Source organism: Monodelphis domestica, chromosome 1, assembly GCF_027887165.1.
Source record: "Monodelphis domestica isolate mMonDom1 chromosome 1, mMonDom1.pri, whole genome shotgun sequence".
Taxonomy (NCBI): Eukaryota; Metazoa; Chordata; class Mammalia; order Didelphimorphia; family Didelphidae; genus Monodelphis; species Monodelphis domestica.
Window position 1 is genome coordinate 223,012,167 of NC_077227.1, and position 24,754 is coordinate 223,036,920.

The window sequence follows — 24,754 nt, forward strand, 5'->3', positions numbered from 1 at the left end:
TGCCAAACAAATAGTTCACTGCTTCACTATTTTAAGTATCAATGGCTTCATTGTTTCAGATATTCTTTCTCCTACCAAAGGAAGACAAACTTTCCATTCCTAAGCAGATGATCTTTGAGAAGTTAAAAAGAAAATCACCCTATGGCTTAGCTTTCAGAGATGAACCTCTGAAATTATATATCTGGGGACAGCTAGGTGGCTGAGTGGTAAGAGAGCCAGGATTGGAGATGGGAGGTCTTGGGTTCAAATGTGACCTCAGATACTTTCTAGCTGTGCTACTCTGGGCAAGTCACTTAATGCCAATTGCCTCAGCCCATACCACTCTCCTGACTTAGTATTGATTCTAAGGCAGAAAGTAAGAGTTTTTTTAAAATCTGGACTGATCTTTGGATGTCAAACATTTAGTCTGTCAGAACCATATTAGAAGTCTTTCCACCTTGGTAAGACCTGCTAGAATTTCTGTTCTATTCTTAAACGTTTTGAAAATCCAGTCATCTCCATACCATACCATTCATACCATACCAGCTCCATACCAAACCATAACATATGATTTAATAGATTAGAACTTTATTGGAAATTATGTTGCTAGACCTCCTAATTTCCCCAATTTCCCTAATTATTTGTGCTTAACACTTCCTACAATTTGTATTTACTTTGTCTGTATTTTGTGTTGATTTATCTATGTATATGTTGGGTTACCATGAAACCAGTAGAATGTCAATTCCTGTAAGGCAAGAAATGTTTTAATTTTTTTGTCTTCATATCCCCATCATCAAGACCAGTGTGTGGCATAAAGTAGGCACTTAATAAATACCTCTTAACTTCTAGAAGACTGGTGATGGAACTAAATAAGCAGGATGTGGCATTCAATTCTGAATGTGAACAATATGGAAATTTATTTTGTTTTTGGCTAACCATATTTGTTACAAAGGTTTTCTTTTTCTTTTTTTCAGTTGTAGGGGTAAGTAGGAGGGAAAGAAAAATAAGTGCTTAAGTGGCATTTAACTGGTTAACTATCATTTATTTGTTAACTATTAACTGGCAAGTCATTTTGAATTATGTTGATGATTGTCAGCACATGTCTTTTAAAATTCTGTTGGCCAAAGAAATTTCTTTGCATTTATATTAGTTTTTTGGTTAGCTCTCTCTTTTTTTTTCTTTTTCTGTGGAAAAGTTTCTGTTACCATCTTCAGAATTTCATTCTTCAACACATCTCAGCTCTCCTCTGATGACTCCCTTTATAACATTTTAGGTAACTAACATGTTATCTTAAGTGACCAGAACAAAATCTGCTAGAAGTTGTCCTTGGTCTTTAGGTATGTTGGGTGTAGGCATTAAAAGGGAGTTTTTGTTTAGCTTGAAGCAGTACTGTCTTTTTTGGATCTTAGTGGAAACAGAGTCATTTTAAAACAAAAATAGTCCCCTCAAGATCATTTCAGAAATAAAGGAAGCAGTGAACAGCACAACTCAGCCTTCTAAAACCTGAAATTTAACACAATAATCTGTCTCCACTCAAAGTAGACCTACTACAGGGAGAGAAACTGTATGTAGAATATAATCTACCTTCTACCAGATACTGTAGCTGAGCTGAGGATTTCAATTGCTAGCAATTCAAGGGAGGTAGAGAGGCAAGTAGGGAGAGTAGAATTTTGCTATTTATTATTAGAATTCAAGATTATTCACTGTTTGTGCATTTACTGCATCTCCTACATCTTTTACCCAATAGATACAATTTCCTAGTAGGTTTTAACTAAATCCATACTTATGAAAAATAAAAACCCAAATCCCTAAACCACTACGTTTCTCTTAGTTTTTGTTCTCAGAAATATTGGCTAAATGCCCCAGGATGGCCAGGAAGGAGATTTAGAGGGTGATAAGAGAGTTTTGAAGATGAATCTTGTTATTGTAAAAACAACATAATCATGTTTCAACTGTGTACATGATTGACTTGTAACCTGAAGTAAGACTTCCAGGAAACAGACCTGATTAGGATTTTAAAAGTGTACTCTCAGTCCTCTGATTTTCCTTGAAGTCACTATAGGATTGACCCTCTGACCCATTCCTCCTGCTCTCTGCAAGCCAGCTGTCTGTTCTCTCTTTTCCTCAGGTGCTCATCTCTGATGCTTGCTGAATTCCAAGCTTGCTTTATAAGGATAGATGGGCACTTTTATTTCTTTGGGAAGTTGTTAGGGGCTCTAGAAGCAACTGCACTCCTTCGGCATGGTGTTAATATCACAATTCATAGATCTACATATATCAACAAGGTACCAGGATAATACTATTGATATTCATTGTGCAGGTGTAACTGAAGAGAAAACCATGTGACTAGTTCCTATGCAGCACAGTGGATGAGGCGTGGCTATAATAGGATGAAGCTGCTTTTCCTGAAACCATGCTAGAAATCTCTTCTAGTGCTTTATCATTATTCTCTATACTGATACAAATTAACCCAAAGGGTGAGTCTGCAGCCAATTTTTGTTGAGTCTGGCACCGTTTGCTACACTGCTTTTTTGTCTTACAGCTTAACCAGTATTGTTCTTGCTTAAAAAGAGTCACCCCTCACCTCCCACTCCCTCCTTACACTGCTCTCTGCTACTGTTGTACTCTTTGTCTGCCCCAGCTACAGCTGTGATTCTCCAGTATTTTCCACTTAAGCTATATTTTTTGAACAGAGACAATATGTTGTAATTTATGAAATACTGGACTTAGAGGAAAGAAACTTTTGTTTGAAATTTGCCTAAAACACTTAGTAGCTTTTGTGATCCAGAGCAAGTTCAGAGTGAACTCCTTGGTGCCTCAGTTTTCTTATTCATAAAATGGAGATAATAGTACTTGTACTACCTTTCAACCAGAGTGGTTGGAAGGAAGGTACCAAATAAACGTGATTTCATATTATTATTATTAGCTTTTAAAAATCCTTCACATTGGATTACCCATAACACCAAAAGTCTGGGAATGCTATGTAGGAATCTTCAATTAACCCATCATCTAGTCAGCCATATATGTGCATAGTGGTGGCCCTTACCCTGTCAATGACAAGTCAACCAAAATGTATTAAACATCTACATACCCAGTATTAACTTTGCCTTTCTCATCCTTTTCAGAGCCTTGCAAATGCTAAGACACTTGCCTCAAGCACTGAAAACTTTGATATAAGAAAAGACTATCCATGGCTTCATATATGTCGTTTACCAGAGACGCTTTTCAAGAATGAGGTTCCTTCAGCTTCTGCCACTGTTTCTAAAGACAAACTGGTACCCACAGAGTGCAGGTTATTTGTTGTATTGTTTTAGCTCCCCTTTAGGGAGTGATATTCTGTGTCTCCTGTGGGAGCAAATGAACCTCTCAAAATCTTCTTCAATCTTCTTCAATCCTCTAAACCAAATTATCTCATACTTTTTTATTAGATCTAAAATATCTAAAAAAATCTATCTATCTATCTATCTATATATATATAATCTAAAATAGCAATCGTGATTCCTTGTTATGAAAATCATTTCAACCGAATAACAAATGCTTACAACAGTCTCTTACCAAAATCTGATTTTTTAAAAATAGTTACCTTGAGGTATATATATATATATCTTATAATCTTCCTGTTATGTGGACTAGTATGACTTAGATGACTGATACCAGAATTAACTTCATTCTACTAAAATCTTATTACAACTTTTCAGTCATGAATATTCAGATGATCAAACCCAACATTCATTCACCCTTGCTTCCTGATCTCTTTTTTTGGCTGGATCTAATCTCCTTCAACAACCCAGCACCAAAGAAAGTATCATGGGAGATTCAGTAGTTTACTACATAGTCTCTGTCCTGAAATAATCTTTGGAGATCAGACTATCTCACACAAAACAAACAACAAACAAGAAATAGCAACATATAATAAAAATATAACAATAATCAAAAAATGTTGGAAGGATACAAGGGATGAATATATTCCACTTATGTTCTACTCCATGGACTCACTATAGCTTGAAGATGATATTGGCTTCTCCAAGATTATGCCAACAAAGTAAAAACTGAACCAATAATGAACTATCTGTGATCCAAGGACCAACCTCCTACACTTGAAGAGGTTTCTTACCATAGGATTGGCCATCTGAAGAGGAATTTTTTTTTATTTACAGAAATTTATAAAGACAAGCTATTAAGGCTAAAGAATTTTCAATCTATATCACTGGTGGGACTACTTACATTGATGAAATAAATCATAGTTCCTTGAATTACTGACCAAGGGTGGCATGAACACTACCTTTAATCCTATTTTTTCAGGAAACTATTTCTCCTTTTGGTCTCTTTTTGGTTCTTTTCCATATATTGGTGTGCAAGAACTAAAGCAAATTAGGGAATAAAATAAAAAATATTAGGCTCTGACTAGAAGAGAATCACAAAGAATCACACACACACAAAGACCAAGAAAGATGAAAAAGATGAAAGGAGAATTCTTTTAGGCAACATTTTAAGATTTATTCTCTTGCAGAATTAATGAGAATAAGGCTTAGCTATACTCATTTTTTCTCCACCATGTCTTAGGAAGCTTATTATTGGGATACCCTCATAATCCTGGAAGATCTCCTCAGCCTTAGTATTCCATTTCATCACTATCCTCTGACTCTGATTGGACCATATAGTGATATACTCCAAATCTCCATTTAAGAATAGACTCTTGCTCAGATATCTCCTCATGTCTCACCTGGCTGCATTATGATGATTGACACACAAACACATACATACACAGTCTGTTCCCAGGTCTCCTTCCCCCTTTTCAACTTCCTTTTATGCTTTGTCTCCTCCCATTTCAAACAAGCCATTTGTTTTCCCTTTTTATATAATTAAAAAGTAAAATAATTTGATTTTATACATAATATTAAAGTAGGTGGTTTTGATTTATATTCTAATTGATAACCTAGAGAATACTCAGAATATAACCAGGATGGTGAAAGTCACAGCATACAAATAACAAATAACCTAGGTCAAACCATACAAATAACAGACAAGATAATACAATAGAAGTAGTGATTGAAAGAAGTGGAAAAAAATAGAAGGATTGACCTTTTGAAGTTGCTTATCATTAGAGGCCTTCATAGATCAGCAAAGGCTGGATGGCTACTTGGAGTTGTATTTAATGATTTTATATTTCTTCTCCTTATATTCATTCTGTATTACTTTCTTATGTACTTGTCATCCTCCTCTTCAGAATGTTAGGTCTTAAGTAGGCATTGTTTCATTGTTTGTATTTGTATCTTTAGGGCTTGGCATAATTCCTAGCATATAACAAGTACTTGCTGTTACTGTTGTTGCTGACATTGTAAAGAGTATGACTGTTCACATTGGGCTTTGGGTTGTCAGAGACCTCTGAGACCTCTGACACAGTCAAATCCAAGAGGAGGACTTGGAGACAATAGTCAAAGATGCCTTTGTTGACTTTGTGACATAGCATTACTATTACCCATTAATCTCATGTGGCCAACCACATGTCAAGGCAACTACCTATCCTATAGGATAGTAAATCAGAAAATCCAAAGCACTTGGAACATTTTATGTGATGATGAGAGATCCCTGACCAATTGGTGAGAGAATCCCTGTCATCAAGGGATTCGTTTAGGCAATCATTTGTAGTCTCAAAGCTCAGACAACCAATAAATAGTTTCTTCAGCTGTACTAGATACCTTTTTTTCCCCTTGGGCCTTTGACAGGGGCAACCAAGTAATTGTTTTACTTCCATATTAAGACTGCCACTGTCTTGGGGAGGATTATGAGGCAAATTAACCAGAACAGTTAAGAAACCGTTGGCCTCCTTTGAAACTACAATGTTCATTTAGTAAAATACTAAAAGAAATGGGGCATGTTTACAGTGTTGAGAGGTTCCCAAACACAATATTCCTATTTTCCCAGACATATCAGAAGCCATAGGACCCAGATAAGAAATTCCAACTGTGTACAACACACATAGGAATAGGCATGAAAAAGGAACAGTCAATAGTACTTCTCAACAGTCAACAAACATTTCTTCACTTACTATTATGTATCAAGCACCAGGGAAGAAAGGAAGGAAGGAAGGAAGGAAGGAAGGAAGGAAGGAAGGAAGGAAGGAAGGAAGGAAGGAAGGAAGGAAGGAAGGAAGGAAGGAAGGAAGGAAGGAAGGAAGGAAGGAAGGAAGGAAGGAAGGAAGGAAGGAAGGAAGGAAGGAAGGAAGGAAGGAAGGGAAAAAGAGAGGGAGAAAGAAAGAAAAAGACAGAGAGAAAGATGGGGACAAAGAAAGAGAGAGAAATAGAAAGAGAGGAAGGGAGAAAGAGAGAGAGAGAGAAAGAGAAAGAAAGAAAGAAAGAAAATAATTTCTCTTGAAAAGAGACTATGTTTGGTTATTTTGCTCTCCTTCCTTCTAAACCCCTTAGCTTCTCAATCAGAGCATAAAGGCTTATGTAATATAAAGTTGAAAGCTTAGACTGTATCTGCTTTTATAATGTGGGCAGCCTTAGAGTAGCAGGGAGAAGGGTTAATGTTCTCAGAACTATTGCCAATAAGTGTCTTCCCATTATACCAAGCATTTGCTTCCTATGTTAACACTAATGTCTCTTCCAATTTTGAGAATTTGTATCTGATTGTATTCTATTTATTTGAGAAAATAGCTTAATACTATTTATTATGCTAGATGACTTGAAGTATGGTTCTGGCAACAGACAATGTCTTTTTTCTAGGGACTAGATAAATATGGACAGGTTATCAGTAGGATGGCCAACTGGGAATGAATTATTTGGCTATGGCAATCCATTATACTAGACTTTTAAGCTCCAAAGGGCAGGAAATGTGTCTCATTTGTTTTGTATTTCCCACAGGGCACATTACCATGCTTTGAAAGGTGATCAATAAATGTGTGCTACTGTGTCCCAATTAATCACTTAGCAGCTAGGTGGTGCAGTAGATAGAGCACTGGAGATGGAGTCAGACAAACTTGAGTTCAAATCCAACCTCAGGCACTTCCTACTTTTGTGACCCTCTGTAAATTACTTTAACTTCTGTATGCCTCAGTTTCTTCCACTGTAAAAAGTAGATATTAATAACAACTAACTCCCAGAGTTGTTGTGTGGTTCAATGAAATGATATTTGTAAAGTACCTTGCAAATCTTAAAGAATTATATAAATGAAACAATGTAATCATCAGCAATTCATGCTGGAAACCTCCTTCAGTTTCCTGATCATATCAAATGATCCCTCACTTCTGCCACATGCCTGGTTCATATATACATACATATATGTATATATTCTGTTCATACAATGTTTAGATAACATCTTTGAATACTTAAAAAACATTTAAGTGACTCACTGGATTCAGCACAATGGACTTGGAGTCAGGGGAGGCCTTATTTCAAATCTGACCCTTCACATGCTTAATAGCTAGGTGACCTTGGGGAAGTCATTTAACTATTGCCTAACTCTATTTCCTCAACTGTAAAATGGGGCTAATAATAGAACCTAGCTCCCAAGGTGGCTGTGAGGATCCAATGAGAGAATGTCCTTCTCTCTCTCTCTCTCTCTCTCTCTCTCTCTCTCTCTCTCTCTCTATATATATATATATATATATATATATATATATATATATATATATATATATATATATATCATAAAGCAATAATTAATAAAATTTTCTGTTACTGACTAAGAAATAGAAAAATAGATCAGTGGAACAGAACAGACATATAACAAACAATTATAAAAGATTATAGTAACCTTCTGTTTCACAAAAGTAAAGATAAAATATTGGGAGATAAGAATTAATTTTAGGGGAATATTGTTTGGGAAAATTAGAAAGTAGTCTAACAGAAACTTAATATAGGCCAATATCTTATACCATTTACCAACTTAAGATCAAAATAGATATGTGACCTAGGCATAGAGGGAGATATCATAAGCAAATCAGAAGAATAGAGACTATCTATCAGATTTATGGGGAAAACATCTAAAAGATATATCTATAATTATATAAACTAGGTCCTACTTATTTCTATTTATTGGTTCTTTCTAAAGGTAGCCATACACAAATTCTTCAAACAGTATTTCTGTGACTGTATAGAATGTTTTAATAATATTTTTTCCCTCAATTACATGTAAAAAAATTTTTTTAACTCCTTAACTTCCATCTTAGTATGAATACTGTGTATTGGTTCCAAGGAAGAAGAGCAGTAAGGGTGAGAAATTGGGGATTAAGTGACTTGCCCACGGTCACACAGCTAGGACATATCTGAGGTCAAATTTGAACCCAGGACCTCCCATCTCTAGGCTAGGCTCTCAATCTGCTGGGCCATCTAGATATCTGCTATTAAAATGTGTTTATTGAATTATAGAGACAGCAAGATCTTTCTCTACAAAGTTCAGCACCAAAAGGAATTAATTTGTTGTGGATAGCTATGCATAATGAAAGCAAAAATGAAAACTAGGATCTGGCCTTAGATACTTCCTAGCTCTGTGACACTGGGCAAGTCACTTCACCTTGATCACCAAACCTTTGCTGCTCATCTGTCTTAGAACTGATACTAATTGATACAGAAAGTAATGGCTTAAAAAGTAAAAAAAAAACAGCAACTAAGTAGAGAGCAGTGATTGCCTTGTTAGCTTACCTTTTCTTCATTTGCGAGGTAAGGCCTTGAAGGTCTTAGAATTTCTTTTTCTAAGTGAGATTGTGGTCTGGTTGTGGTTGAATATGTTACCCTAAAAACTATGATTCCCAGAAGAAGTACTATACCCACCAAAACTATGATTCCCAGCACCCTACTCTCTTCCTGTTGTTACCTACTGACAGATAGGAGATAAATTCAGTGGAGTTCCCTCTTTTGGACTCTTTTTTCCTTCCTGTGGCAGCTTTGGTGGAGCAGGCTTTTTTTGAGTAGGTAGAAAACTTAGTCATGTGGTTCTATTTTGTCAGATAATAAACTTTACAAAAATTATACTTGAAGTATTGGACATTAATTTAAATCCTACAGGGTGGAGACATTGGAATAAAACAGACAAGATTTAATCTTAGCCTTGAGGCACTCTGCTTGGATTTTTGTTTGTTTGGGGTTTTTTGGTCCCCTATTTTGTTACCTATCCTCAGTGACCCTGATTAAAAAGCTGTCAGCACATCCATTTTAGGGAGCACTTTTAGCCACTATACCCTAGCCAACCATTGTTGAGATGGTCTGTAGCTGGCCTTGAAAAGAAGGAACCCAGAATCTGGTATAGATGCCAAACGGAGACTACCATCCCCAGCAGCAATCACGAAAGAAACAGAACAATGCCAATCACTAGCTGTCATCATAAGACCTGGGGTGTCAGTGGAATAATGTATCTGACTAGTGGGGAAACCACACTTAATGGGCAACAGGTCCAGTGAGACTAGTGTGATAATATCACCATAAGACAATGTTGGTAGTCTCTCAACACTGGAAGAATGAGCTGTTCATCTTCCCAAATACTCTTGAAACATGTTTGCTACATGTTTTGCCATTATATGTGACCACTGTGCATGCCTGCTTTCTTTATGAATATGTGTATTTGTGGGAGAGCATGCTGCAGGTTTGTGATAGAAATATCCTATTGTGAATTTTATTACTATGTTAATTCATTAAATGCCTTTGTTTTGAACTAATTGTGTATTCTGTCTAACATTAAAAAAAGTAAACATATGGGAAGGGAATTCATGGGTACCTTTGAGCCTTAAGAGTAGCCACTCGGACAAAGAAGTGGGAAAAGGATTCATAAAACAAGGTGGGATGATGCTAACGACAGTCTTTCATCTATTTTCCAAATAGATCTTTTTCTAAAGCTTGGCCTTAAACTGGGACCCAGGAAAACGTAGATGGCCTACTAGGGTTCAATGCAAAGTTGGGTATATGATAAGCAACATTATTTAAAATGCTACTATTTATTAATGCACATTTTGGGAGTATTGGGGAATTCTGTTTAGAGCACATAGGAATTCTTTTGTGATCTCAAGTCATGTATATTTAAATGGTGGTTTGGTGGATAATCCTGATTAGATAACATAAAAGTCTAACAATGCCTTGGCTACAGGAATGTCTTTTGTTGGTTATGGTGACCTCTGATACCAAATAAAAGAAAGGATGCACTCAATATTCTTTCTTTTCTTTCCTTTTTCACTGAATGATAGTCTATTTCCAGGACCCAAATATAGAGTTAGTTCAAATTACTTTTATTTGCAGACTGGCCAAGCAAGAATCATCACCACCCTTCAGAACATTGTTTCTATGGGGAAATAGTCCAGAGTTCTGAGCAGTCAAGTTACAGATGAACTTTAGAACATAATAACTCCTTGGTAATTTGTAATCTGACCACCTCTCATCTTTAAAGGCAAGATACCAAATCCAAATTGTCCTAAATACAACTGACTACTTTATTTTTTTTATCAAAGTTTTTTTTCTATTGTATTTTTTACACTGACTTTATTGATATTGAGGAGGAGATGTGATTGATGATGCCGTCTCACAAGTGCTGTTGATGAAAATAGTCATATGATTATGAACTGTGGCCAATCCCCTGGTTCTAGTTGAGTGTATCCATATCAATCTCCTCCATTTATTATCTATATAGAATCTTCCCTTTACAGCCATCAAGTACCAAAGAAAACTGAAATCTGTGCATTATTTTTAAGTTGGGGTAGGCAGTGAGCAATTTGAGTACTAGTACAGCAATATCTGAACCCAATGTTCTCTGATCCTGTTTTATGCTCAGAAATAGGTTTTTATTCTGTGGCCCACAGATCTCCTTTCCAGGTTTTTCCTTTTGTCATAAAGTGAAACAAACCTTATTCTTTTTCTTGTTTAGAATCTTGAACCTACATTGCCATTGTGGACATCAAATCAAATAAAATCTATTCCTTATTATTTTCTCCCAGGATGGTGAGTAGATTAAGGTCTCTCTAACTTAATCCCCATTCATTCATTTAATAAGTATTTATTTAGTACCTACCATATGCCAAGAGAATATAAAGAGGGGCAACCCTCCAGCCCCCACAAAAAACAAACACTCCCTCCTCTAAAGGAGCTTACAATCTATTTGATGATAAGAGAGCAGCTGGGTACAATGTAGGGGTTCTGAATGGGTCCTGACCCCTCATGGAATTTAATATACTACTGGGAAAAACTTCATAATTATTTACATCTTATGGTACCATTAAAGAATTTTTAGCATGAACACCCTGAGCCCTTATAATTACTCTCTTTTGAGCTCATGAACCACTAAATGGGAACCACTGGATAATGGATAGAGGATAGTCTCAGAGTCAGGAAGATCTGGGTCCAAGACTTATCTGTCACTTAGAATTGCTAAGTCTAAACATAGCAAAGTAACTAGATAATTTGTGTTGAGAAGCCCAAGTTCTCTGTACCAGTAAATTCAGAAACCTGGTTAAAAGAGTCAAAACTTTTGTTTATTTCTTCTCCTTTGCTGGTTCATAGAAGGAGTCCTGGAAGGGGAGTTTGAAGATTTGAGTTCTGGTTCCTTATTTGTCAGTTTCTGTTATAGGAATGTTCCTTTGTCTTGATTTCATTCTTTTGGGGGACTTTTTCTTTTTATTCCATTCTTTCTATGGAATATATGGACATGCTCTTTGTCTCATGGAAGGTAAGTCTTCGTGACTGGGAATGAATTAGTTGACTTGGATTGTTTGGGGATGAATTGTTATAGAGGGTTACCCATCTGTGCTAATTTGTAAAAGGAAGCTATCAATTACAGCCTTAGTGCCCTTCCTCCCCCCCCCCCCCTTTTTAAAAGACAGATCTAAAGATAAAATAAAAGACAGATCTAAATGTAGCAATACTAAGTCGTAGCAATGTAATCCTGAGAATGGGGAAGGCAAATATTAATAATAGCAATAGCTATGAGCAGCCTGGTTCAATAGTTAAGAGAGTCATGCCTAGAGATGGGTTATCCTCAGTTCAAATCTAGCTTCAGACATTGATAAGCACTGTGTGACCCTAGACAAGTCACTTAACCCCATCTGTCTATCTCTTACCACTCTTCTGTGTTGGAATCAATACTTATTATTGATTCTAAGGCAGAAGGTAAGGATTAAAAAAAGCAATAGGTAGTATTTATAGTTTTTTGAAGGCTTACCAAATATTTTACAATTTTAAAAACAATTTTATTATTATAATACAATACAAAATTATTACAAATTTACAATTTTATCTCATTTTACTCTCACAAGAATCCTGGAAGGTGGGTATTTTTATTCTTCCCATTTTATAAAATAAAACCTATGCTTTATTATTTCCCCAGAAAGGTAAGTTGGTTAGGTTTTCTAATTACAAACTTAACTGAGGAAAATGAAATAGATGGAGGCTAAGTAACTTTCATAAAGTCATATGGCCAATAAATGTCACAAGTAGGATTTGAATTCCTTATCGAGTGGTCCTAGCTGCCTACTGAGAAAATATGGGTAACTCCCAAATGGCTATGCCCCAAGAAAGCCATTACTAGCTCCTAAAGGCCTACTAGGAAAGTCTTGTATTCCTGAACAAGCCTGGAAGAGGAAAAGAATACATGCTCTCTGCTTCATTCCATTTGGGGGGAGGGGTGGAGTGTAGAAGGGTGAAAGATTATATGGTATGAGTGGTCGGTATTCCTAAGTCCCAGCTTTTTGGAGAAATATTAAGAGTTTGACAATTAGAACTTCATGGGTAGGGTAGGGTAGGGTAGGGTAGGGAAGAGGGTGGTATTCCTGGGAAACATGATCCTAGAATCTATTTTTCTGAAGAAAGAAGGGTTCCTGGGCAGTTGGGAGTACCTCCCTATCTACCCAAAGTTTGAGGATTCTGAGACCACACTTTTTAGAGAAAGAAATAGATTTCCCAGGCAGCACCAGTCTCTTGGAGACAGAAAAGGAATTTGCACATGAGCCTCTGTCGATAAGTCTCTGTCATGATTCAGGCTGATTGGTTGCTTCAGGTTCTAGATGGGAATGAAATGAGATGCTTGTAGACCAACTATAGTATAGTATAGTGGTAGTCTCTCGGTGATCGAGAATGACTATAGTAGGAGTTTCTTTGTATTTTTTCTTTGATTTCGACCACTTAAAGGGGATGACCTGCCAGCCGCAGTGTGCTAACCTGTTTGTAGGGCAGGCAATGTTTGGGACACCTTTTCTAGTTCCCTCCCTTGATTAGGGTGAGCAGTGCTGTCCTAGAGAGGGCTGCTCAGTCGCCCAGGATGCTGCCGTGGGCCGCCTATGTGCAGGATCGTGACTGCAACTGCCAGTGGTCACCTCCACCTGTTGCGTCATCGCCGCAGGTCTTGAAGAGGGTGGACCGGGTTAGGATAGATGAGTGTGCACAAAGATACTTGTGCGTAAAAGAGATTTAAGTGAAAAAGCCAATGCACAGAGACAGTCCCACTCTCTCGGCGTTGGAAGCCTGGGCCCAGTGGCATGAAAAATTGTTACGTCTGGAGACTTCCTCAGCTGCATTGGATGGCCATGTTGATCTTTGTGCTCCAACATGCCCTAAGCACTCCACAGTGCTTTGCTGCATCGCCCTCTCAGCCGTTGAACCTTCTTATTGGTTTCTTCTGTCTGTTCAGCCTAAGCAGTCTTCACATGCTGGGTGAGCAAAGCCCTGGTTCACCATGGGTCGACGACCCAATGGCTACCCTCACAAGGTTTGGCCGGCCTGTCGAAGCCATTGCTCGGGGTGTGGCTGCTGCCACATGCTAGCAGCTACTGGGAGCCATAAGTGAGAGCTGGGTGTCAGGTGGGGGTCAGAGGCTGGAGAGCTATCCTAGGAGGGCACGACAAGCCCTCCATACCAGAGATACTACCCCTCCCTGAGTACCCCATACACCCTGTAACCAAAGCAGAATCACCTGATCATAACATGAAGGAAAGAACCTTTAGTAAGGATAAAGAATTGATATTCAGTTTCCAATTGCATAAACAATTTCTCTGCTCCCCTGTTGGCCATGTTGGCCAAACCACTCCTTGTGGGTTGGCTTTTGCAGTTAGACCTCTGGGAAATTAGGTCAACAGTTTTTGCCTTGGTCGATTTTACCAATTAAATCTTAAGGACAGTGTTAATATTTTTTTGAGGAAAACTAGCCTAACCTACAAATATTTTTTCTACCACAACGCTAAAGTCCAAGAATCAGTGGGGGAGTTGATATTACAATATGGGGGAACAAAAGATTTAGACTTTATCTTTCATGATTATTGTCAGTTATTCAGATAGTTGTAGAGCTGAGAGGAGTTTGCATGTCGAGTAGCTCCAAGTATGTTTCCCTTTTTAGGGAGAGAGCTACATATTTTAGTTTCATAATGCTGGCTACTTATATAGGTCATTGAGGGTAAAAGTATGACTCATTGAAATGTAAGGGAATTCCATCTGCAACCCCAAGTTCTTGAGTTTTGACCAATGGAAAATTCTAAGTAAAGTTGGAAATCATCAGAAAAGGAGAATTGCATTAGCTGTACATAGGCCATTGTTTAGTGATTTCTGAGTTTTCTGCATTTTTTGGTGGGTTATAATAAAGGCTCTCTTATGCTCAGTATGCATTATTACCTTAAGTGCTAGTATGGACTTTTGGAACTTGATTTCATCAGCAACATTCTAAGAGTTATACTGTGAAATTTCCAGACATACCTCTGGACATGGGCAATATGATGCAAAGAGAGTGATTTGGGGGTAGGCTTCAAAGTTAAATCTAGTTCATGTGTGCCTAGAGTTTGGGTACTGAAACCTGGGTTACTTGTATTTCTTCTGAACGTATTTCTTCACTTGTAAAATATGGATAATAATGCATGTACTGCATACTTTACTCTCTGTGACCTTGAGTGAGGCACTTCATCTCTTTAAGCCTTAGTTTCTTCCTCTGCAAAATGGGGATAATTAGTAGCATCTACTCCATGGTTATTTTGAGGATTAAATGAGATAATATATAAAGCACTTTGAAAACTTTAAAGTGCTATGTGTTATTATATTATTTATTATTATCATTTTTTACTATTATCATTCATTGACTTTTAAGGATCAAATGAAAGAACATGTGTTACAGGTATGTAGGCCATTCTGTGCTACATATATGTAAACTAAACTATTTAAATGCCACATACTTAAATATATTTCTGGCCTCCAACATTTGCTTCCTTTATCTCCCTTTTGAGTATTACAACAATGATCATTTAATAGTTCTAATGTGTGGTGTAAAGGAACTGTATAGATTCAAAAACTGTTCTGCCTCTGATACTGAACACCTGTGTAACAGTGAGCAAGTCCTTTATACTCTCCGAACCTCAGTTTTTTTTTTTTCTGTAAAATAACAATAGAAATACTTTGAGTACCTAATTTATTACTGTTATGGTTTAGTTGTTTGTCATGTGCTATTCTTTGTGGCCCCATTTAAGGTTTTCTTAGAAGGGCATGGTTTGCTATTTCCTTCTCTATGTTATTTTACAGATGAGGAAACTGAGGCAAACAGTGTTAAATGATTTGCTTAGTATCCTACAGGTAGTAGGTATCTGAGGCTGGATTTGAACTCCTCAGATTAGCTCCAGGCCCAGTATTCTGTGTCACCTACTGGTCCCTACTTATAAGAACTGCTAAGCTTCTAAGGAGCCTATATATGGAAACTACTTTACAATGTTCAAAAGATACAAATACTTTATATTTTAAAATAAGTATACAAAGAAATGGAAAGTATATGAGAGCCACTTATTTTGTATTATTCTGAAATTATTCTGTATTCTGTATTATTCTGTAAATGTTCCTTTCTCCTTTGTAGCCTTCTGGGATTTCTAGAAATTTGTAGAAATTGTCTAAAAACCTCTAAACCACTCTAAATGGGCATCCTCCATGGTTACAAAGACTACATGCTTACTAGCCATGTATCTTTTTGGGGGCCTCAGTTTTCTTACAAGGGAGGACAGTGTAGGACCAGACAATTACTAGCTTTTTATGCTCTAAAATAACTTCATTCATACAAGGAGCATTGGATCTAGAGCCAGAGGACATGGATGTGTTACATATTTGCTTGTTGTGTAACCTTAACCAAGTCATTTCATCACTTGAAGTCTAAACTTTTTCATATAGAAAGTAGAAAATAAATGCTACTACTACCGTATGACATATAGGACATATAATATAGGACTTAGAATCAGGAATACCTAAGTGCAAATCCTTCCTATGACACTTACTGGTTATATAATTATATTTAAGTCACTGAACATCTTTGAGTCTCAGTTTTCTCATCTAGAAAATGAGGATAATATTGCCTGTTGTGTCTGCATTAATAAGTTCTTATGGAGTTAATATAATGTATGTAAAGCACTTTACAAACTTTAAAGTATTAGTAAATATAATACATTGTCATTGCTGAGTCATTTCTCAGTCTTATGGGACTCTTTATGATCCTATTTGGGGTTTTCTTGGCAAAGATACTATATAATATTTTGCCATTTCTTTCTTCAGCTCATTTTACAAATGAGGAACTGAGGCAAATAGAGTTAGTTGACTTTCCAGGGTCACATAGCTAGTGTCTGTGGCCAGATTTGAACTTAGAGTTTTCCTGATTCCAAGCCCAGTCCTCCACCTACTACATCACCTAATATACACAGGGTTCCAAAGGTCTTAGAGTGGTTTAAAGTTATTAAAGCTCCAAACTGCACTAAGACTTTTGGGACACTATTATTGTTACCTAACTCACAAAATTGTGAGGAAGTATCTTGTAAAGATTAAAGTATTATAGAAATGTAAATTATTGTGATTATTCTCTTCCATTTCAAGAAAGCATAGGTACATCCTCTGTGAATGAAGAACCATCACTACTTCCTTCAATTCCTCTTACAAAGGTCTGAGACACAATGCCAAGGCAGCCAACAGCAGCAGTGAACTGAGTTGATTCTGGGTAGATGAATGAATGATTCAATTAGTCTGTGATAGCAGAGTGTCCGGAAGTCCTCAACAGAGCCAAATCCACCAGCATCGAAGTCATGGTCCTCAAAACCCAGCTAGGATGGTCTGGACACGTCATCCACATGGACCCACAGAGAATACCAAGACAGGTATTCTATGGCGAACTGTCAGCTGGACTCAGGAAACACGGCCGACCAAAGAAAAGATTCAAGGATCAGCTAAAGTCCAACTTGAAGTGGGCTGGCATTACACCAAAGCAACTAGAACTTGCTGCCTCTGACAGAAGCAGCTGGCACACATTAACCATGCCGCCGCCGCCGCCACCTTTGAAGATGAATGATGTCCATGTCTTGCCACTGCGCATGAACGCCGACACCAGGCCACAACCGCACCTCCGGAAACAACTGACGTCCCATGCCCCGTGTGCCACAAACTCTTCGCCTCAGTCTTTGGACTTCAAAGCCACATGAGGGTACACCGTAGATGACAATGCACAAAGACAATTGTCATTCTCGGACACCCAGAGACTACCACTACTACTAGCAGAGTGTATGACTAGCAAGACCTGTAAAGCTAGCCAAAGAAGAAAAGCTATAAGATGGATAAAATGATGGTAAAGATGTTAAAAATGCTATCATATATAACACAGTTGGAGAGAATTGTTTCTCCAAAGTTGATTATAAATTGAATCTTTTCTTCTTTCCTTTTTTTCCTTGTAAATCAAAGCATCTATTAAGTGCATATCAAGTGCTCTATTTTAAGGGACATTCTTGCTTATTATGCCTTTCTGAAGGCAGCAGAATCACCCCATTTCTGGATCATTCTTACATATCAGGTTTATGCATCAGACAAAACCAACCAAACTCCTTGGATTCCTTTCGAATTTTCAAGGTCCTTTCACTTATTTTTTCTTTCTTTCTCCAAACAATACCTAAAGTAAGGTGGTTTCCAGAGGAACGCAGTGCCTCAGAGGGGCACACAGTTTTCTGATTCTTTAATACTTTTCCCACTACATCATGCTACATATTTCAGGTGGGGAATATCTCGATTTACCTAGAAAACTTTTTTTTTATAGACACTGCGTGATTTCTTAAAACAATGTCATATTAAGATGGTACAACACAGGGAGAATGTCAAAGAATAAAGTCTCCCACAATGGGATACATTAGTTTCCCTTTGCCTAAGGCTTCTTTACAAAGAAACATTTCCTGCTTTCCCCCCAAAACAACTAAAGGCGTAGGTTTAAAGAAAAAAATTATACCAACACTTGAAACCGCAACAACAACAACAAAACAACACCTTAGTCTTCCACTCCTAGTAAAACTTGCAAGGACTTTCCACTCCACCCACGTTTATCCATTTTTGCTATTTACCCTTTCCAGGAGTCCACCAGGCACTGTCTCAGCCCAATCTCGAACCTAACTCCAACTCTGTCCACACCCAGATGCCTCCCGCCTCCCCGCCTCCCCGAAGGGTTTGCAGGAGGGCCGAGGACACCCCACAGCCCTTTGCCCTGGGCAAGGTAGCTGCTGTTAGCAGCCAAACTGGGCATGCTCAGAGTCCGCCAGCGGGGGCAGGTTTGTATTACAAGCGTTTGCACTCCGCGGCTGGCGGGCGGCAGCAGCTGGAGCCCCAGTGACTAGAGTTGGAGTTGCCGGGAGTTTACCCCCTCACCCCTCCCTAACTGCGCGCGCGGGAGAAGGAACCGGAGCAGAGGAGTCAGCCCGGGCCGAGCCTTCCTCGCTGGAGCCCAGCACCCCGCGTGGGGCAAGCCTCGCGGACAGAGGCGGCGAGAGCCAAGGAGCGTGCCGCGCACTTTTACCTCTGGGAGCCCAAGCTGCGTTGCAAGGTAGGGGCTCAGGAGAGGGGAAGAGAGAAGAAACAGAGGGACTGGTGAAGGAAAGGAAGGGTTGATGCAATTGTAACGCCAGCTTTTGGGGAGCTGCCTGCTCTGTTAAGTAGCAGCTTCTCCAAGGAGGGGGTTGCGGCGGTGGTGGATGCGAGCAAGATGCTCTTTTAAGTTTCCTGGTAGTGATAGAGGGGGCTTTCTATCTAGGACGTATGAACTGTTCAGTGAAGATTCAGAGGGTACCTTTCCCCATCTCCTTTTCTTCCCTTAATATTAAATCCTGATGCACATAGGTTGATTGGATAGACAGCGGAGCAGTTTTTTTTTTTCCCCGAGAAAGTTAATGATGGATTCCTCCCCCTTCCCTACACCCCCTTTTCCATCAGAGGAAAGGATCCCCTCTTTTTCCCAGAGGGAGGAGGGAGTGTTGCTTCTGAAGCCATGAAAAGTGGGAGAGCTGAATGGGTTAGGCTCCGGTGGAAATCGGACTGAGCTTCCCAATTTCTACCCAGAGACTGAAATTCGCAAATAACCCCAGATCTTCATTCCTGGGATCTTCCTGGAAGATCTAGGCTGCCAATTTGCAGGCAGAAGCTTCTCCCCTTGCCTGGGGCATTTGCTTTTGGGTCCCATCTTCAGATCTGGCTGGAGGCAACTGGCATTTTGAGTTTGCTGTGGTGAGCGCCAACTCCAGGTTGGGTCCCTGCCAGATACCAACCTCCCTTATAAGTGTGATTGAAAGGAGGGCAAATGTGGTTAGTTTGGGGTGGAAGAGTGTATACACCTTAGTTCTTGCCTGTAGCATTTCCCCCTCTCTATCCATCTCCCATGGCCTCTGTGAAAGCACATTCCAGAGAGGAAAGGTCTAGAGGAGGGTTGGAGGGAAGGGCTGGGTTATTAGTTAGGGATGACATGCAGTTGCTCCAGTAGTTGAAACAAATGTGTATCTGTTCTTGGCTTCAGCTCTAGGTCATCGGGGGTCGAGAGATTTCATAGCTAACTTATTTTCCTCCTCCTGTTTTTTCCTTCCCCAGGGGCTAGGTGGGGTAGATTAGGGATGTGTGCTATCACCCAAAGCAGAAGGCTCCCCAAATTTTGAGTTCTCAACGTCCTGGGACACTGAAAATTCCATTTTGTGGAATGCAGGTGTGTGCTTGGGGTTTCTTCCTTGGAGTTTTTCCTACTTCTTGTTTTGAGTTTGGGATGTTTGCGAGCCCCTGAATTACTGTCATAACCCAGGAGCTGGAAAAGCATGGGCTGAGAGCAGTGAGCTGTTATTCACCTTAGAGGCTGCTGGTGGGAATCATTCCAGAAATGATAATGCAGGCTCGAAATATGCCTTCTTTTTGGCTGAACCCCTTAGCTTGTTGAGGTTTGTGTGCCTGCAAAGTTCCTAAAGGAATACACATGACTCTAAAATGCCACACTTTAAAGGATTTATAATCAGGGCTGCTGCTGGTTTTTCTTGTTTTATATTTTGGGAGACAGAGTGAAACTGGAATGGCCAGGCAGGTTTCAAGGCTCTACCATTGTATCCCTTCAGAACTCTGCAGTGTTAATTTGTACTTTTTGCCCAAGTTCAGAAACTGACTTTTTCTGAAAATAGATTAACCTTATACTTTAAATCTTATGTGGCCTTTGATAACTCCAATCTTTTGAATTTCTGTAGTGTTCCTTTTAATTTCAAAGGTTATTTTTTTCAAATAATGTTTAAGTGATGACAATTTGGTAACTGGTATATCCACCCCATCCCTAAGACTGAAGAGATTCATTTGCTCTGGCCTTTTTTTAAGATAGCAGGAAAGACTCTTTCCTGCTTTAATATGATGTTGCCTCTTATTCATTATGCTCTCTTCCTTCCATTCAGCTCCAATATAATATAAACCAGTGCTATTTTTTTTCTTCCTTCTGGTTAGAACAGTTCAGATTCAGTGCTGGTATCTTCATCCTTATCTGAGGAGGGCTACAGATCTGAGGCAATCACAAAGGAGTAGTCTCATAGGCAGGACATTAATGAAGTTTACTGGACCATTTGAGGAACCACATACCTCATCCTCCTAGCCAGTCTCAGACTTAAACTTGGGCCCTGGGAAGAAAGGAACAACATGCTTTTGGGGCTGATAATCTGTATTTCTGTTTGGTATCTGTTAATCAAGAACAAGTTATGCTTTTTTTGCTACTGAAGAGAGAGGTCAAATTTGTACTTTGGGTCTGATTTCGAAGTGAATGACTGGCAACTTTTTCATCTTTAAAGATTATTAATGGTGTCAGCTATTAGCCAGAAACAACGATAGTGTATGATCCTGAAGGGAAAGAACCGACCTTTTTTGGTAGTTTTATCTCCAGTCTCTAGCAAGGTGCTTTGCAAATAGTAGGCATTTAATAAATGTTAATTGATAATATGGAAATACAAAGCTTATTGGGAAGTACATTGTTTCAGGAGACTGGGAATGAGGAATGGGTTTTCCTCAGACACCAGAAAGAGTGCTGAATTCATAGATGAAGGTCTTGGTTTTATTACTACTATTCATTGTTGGTGTGACCTTGGGCAAGTCATTTAACATCTATGGAATGGGGCAGTTAGATGGTTTAGTGGATAGAGCATCAGACCTATAGTTTGGAGGAGCTGGGCTCAAATCTGGTCCCAGACACTTCCTTAGCTGTGACCCTGGGCAAGCCAATTAACCCCAGTTGCTTAGACTTTACTGTTCTTTTGCCTTAGAATTGAAACAATATTGATTCTAAGACAGAAAAGTAAAGATTTTAAAAAAGAAATCTATGAATCAGTTTCCAATTCTGTAAACTACTGAGGTTGGGGGCACTTAGCAACATAATTCTACCCTAAGAACTAAATCCATTACCCTATATATGAAATCTACTAGTTGGTCTTCTGCTTCCATCTTCCATTCTGTCCCCTCTCCAAAACATCCTACAACTGCCAAACTGATATTCTTAAAGCACAGATTTGACCATATTACATTAAAAAAGAAAAACAAAAAACTCTTGTCTTAGAATATCTTAGTATTGGTTCTTAGGCAGAAGAGTGGTAAGGACTAGGCAATTGGGGTTAAATGACTTGCCCAGGGTCACCCAGCTGGGAATATCTGAGGTCAAATTTGAGCCCAGGACCTCCTCTCTCAAGGCCATTTCTCTTATTCTTGTTAATTCTTATTAAGGAACTCTGGTTCCTTATTGTTTCTAGGATAAAATTACAAAATTCTTAGCTTAGAATTTTAAGTCCTCTATAACCTAGTTCTTATTCACTTTTCCATGAACTCCTTTTGATGATTGCTCTTTCAGTTTCAGGCAGATTGGCCTACTGGTTCCCCATTCTGACGTGTACTCCTTCTATCCTTCCATTGTTTAGAATCTCTAGACTCCTCCAAAGCTCAGTTTAGCACTTTTCCTGAGATCTCTAACTTTTATCCATTTTGAAATGACATTGTATAACTGTATTTATTAAAGTGTATATCCTCTCCTTAATAGAACATAAACTCTTTGAGGGCAGAGGTTTCTCTTTCTCTCTTTTTTTTTATCTCCTTTTGCTATCATAGTGCGTTTCACTTATCTTCTTGATAAATGTTAGCCAAAATGAATTGAATACTGGGACCTCCCCCTTTTACCTCCTAGGTTGGTACAAGAATTGAACTCATATTGGCATGAGCAAATGACTGAGGAAGTTGATCAAATACTTCTTTCCTTTGGTGTGTAGTTACCCTGATCAGAACAAGTCTATTTTATACTAGTTTACACTGTGTTGTTGCTCTCAAAGTGAATTAGTTCATCAGCAGGAGATGGAAATCTCTATTCTTCCCTCCAAGTAGTGAAATGCTTGGACTCATGCTGGCCTTGGACTCCTAAACCTCTCTAGCAAAGTCTCCTCCTCACAATGCTTTGCTCCATAAAGTTTCACTCCTGCTTGGACACACTCCTCTGCATTCTCTAGCATCTGGGCAAAAGAATTTTACCAGTTTGAAAGAATAAGTTAAATCACTTTAGAGCAGGTTTCAAAAGGATTTAAGGAAGCATCTTCTCAGAATAGGAAGCTTGCCCTGTGTTCTTGTTAAGAAGACTTCTTAAGTGGACCTTTCCTAAAAAGATGCCATGAGAGGAACCCTTAGGGGTGACACATGTGACCTTTGTAAGCCTTTGTTTCTTCATCTGGAAGACAAGAGGATTGGACTAAATGACCTTTTGAAGGTCTCTTTAAAGGTCTAAAGAGTCTGTGATCTTCTGTATCCATCAGAATCTAAGTAGGTCTTTCTATGTATTAGTGGTGCTTGGGTAATGGGAGGATCTTATCTCTTCCAGCTGTCTGTATCAGGGAGCAGGAAGGTAGAGCTTTGGATAGATCTGTTAATGGTTTGTCAGCCTTGTAGTTTTTCAAGGGTATTTCACTAATGACCCATATAACTTAAATGCTGCTAAGTATTTATAGTTTAGCCCAACCTTAAACTACTCCCTAAAATTCCTGCTGAATTGCTGAAGAGAGAGAATAGAATTGGGGTTTGGAACCTTTTTGTGTCCTGGATCCCTTTGACAGCCTGGGAAAGCCAATGTTTGTCTTCTTAGAATACTGTCAGACTGTTTAACAAGCATTTATTAACTCCTTACTGTGTGCTAGGGATTCTGATAAGCTCTGTTGTTAAATACATACAATAAAATACATATAATCACAAAGGAAATCAGTTACATTGAAATAAAGAAGTAATTTGTTTCTCTTTAAAATTCAAGAAAGTCACTGAAATGTATGTGTTGGTCACAGACTAAGAACTCTGGAATAGAGTTAGGTGAACATTGTATGCCATTTCAGATATGAGGTCAGACTTGCTAGAGTCTAACAGATAAGCCTTGTGGGTCTACTTGAGTTAGCAGGGCAGGGCGAGGAGCTCTGAAGGCAGTTGGGATTGGGACATAATTGTGAATTACTCTTTGGTTTTTGAGGGTATGTAGGTTCCCTGGAGTTTCCAAAGCAAATTGACTTTGCTTTTTCCGGTGCATATCATCAATTGCTTATCATTTGTTTAGAGAACTGTGATGATCCAGGATATTGTTTCATACTTTTCTGAATACATAATAACAAAAACGATAAAGCCACTGGAGTATAAATAGAATGAGTGAGTTTGAAGAATGGCTGAACAGCCTGTGACAGCATGGCTTTTTATTGCTGGAAGTTGAACAGGACAATGGTTTTCATTCGACCTCATTCAAATGACTTGAATTTTTTTTTTTTAATATGTGTGGGAATTCCTCAATGCTTAGGTATTTTTTTCTGATTTCCTAATGTCTGAATGGAAGAGAGAACTGGGGCTAGGAATAGACAAGGTGAACAACACATAGGGAGGTAAAATATAATGATATTACTGATGATAATAATGAGGTCACATTTATATGGCATCTACTATTTGCCAGGTACTGTGCCAAGTGCTTTCTACATAATATCTCATTTAAGAATCACAATTAAAAGGTAGGTGATATTATTATCCCAATTTTATAATTGAGAAAATTAATACCAACAGGTTTAGTGACCTGTCCAAGGTCACAAAGTGCTTATCTGGATCAGTATTTGAACTCAAGTTCTAACTCTAGATCTAGGTCTCTACCCACTGTTCCACATAGCTGTCTCACAGATGTGGCGAGAGACACTTTTTAATATTAATTTTTATAAAAATATTTTTTAATATTAGAGAATTTGGCTTTTTGTGAATTGCAGGTACTTAATTTTGTAAAAATTCAAATCTGATGTGTTTTAGCGAATATTCTGAGCTGCCTCTGGTGGTCTAATTTTTAAACTTTCCTTAGGGTGCATAGATACTTTGACCCAGATCTGCTAAAAGGCCAACCATTTTTCTCTTCTGGGAATAAAAGGCATTACTTTATTGGTATGAGTTTATGCCTTACCCCTAAAATGAGAATTTTTTGAAAGAGATGTGTGTTTGGATTATATGTGTATATATGTACACATATATGTATATACACATGCACACTGTTCACATGA

The 24,754-nt window shown here is 38.4% G+C and overlaps 1 protein-coding gene and 1 long non-coding RNA gene across 2 annotated transcripts in view; one reads left to right on the forward strand and one right to left on the reverse strand.

The window, feature by feature from the left end:
- The window catches only part of LOC130456293 (uncharacterized), a 40,310-nt gene extending 34,904 nt beyond the window's left edge, over window positions 1-5,406 (reverse strand). The window contains exon 1 of the long non-coding RNA XR_008914920.1: window positions 5,062-5,406. This is a non-coding gene — a long non-coding RNA (uncharacterized LOC130456293). The remainder of the gene's footprint in view (window positions 1-5,061) is intronic.
- A 12,962-nt stretch (window positions 5,407-18,368) lies between these two features.
- Window positions 18,369-24,754, forward strand: part of STXBP6 (syntaxin binding protein 6) — a 382,595-nt gene continuing 376,209 nt past the window's right edge. Inside the window, exon 1 of the mRNA XM_007472541.3 lies at window positions 18,369-18,756. The gene's annotated coding sequence lies outside the window, so the exon portion shown is untranslated. The remainder of the gene's footprint in view (window positions 18,757-24,754) is intronic.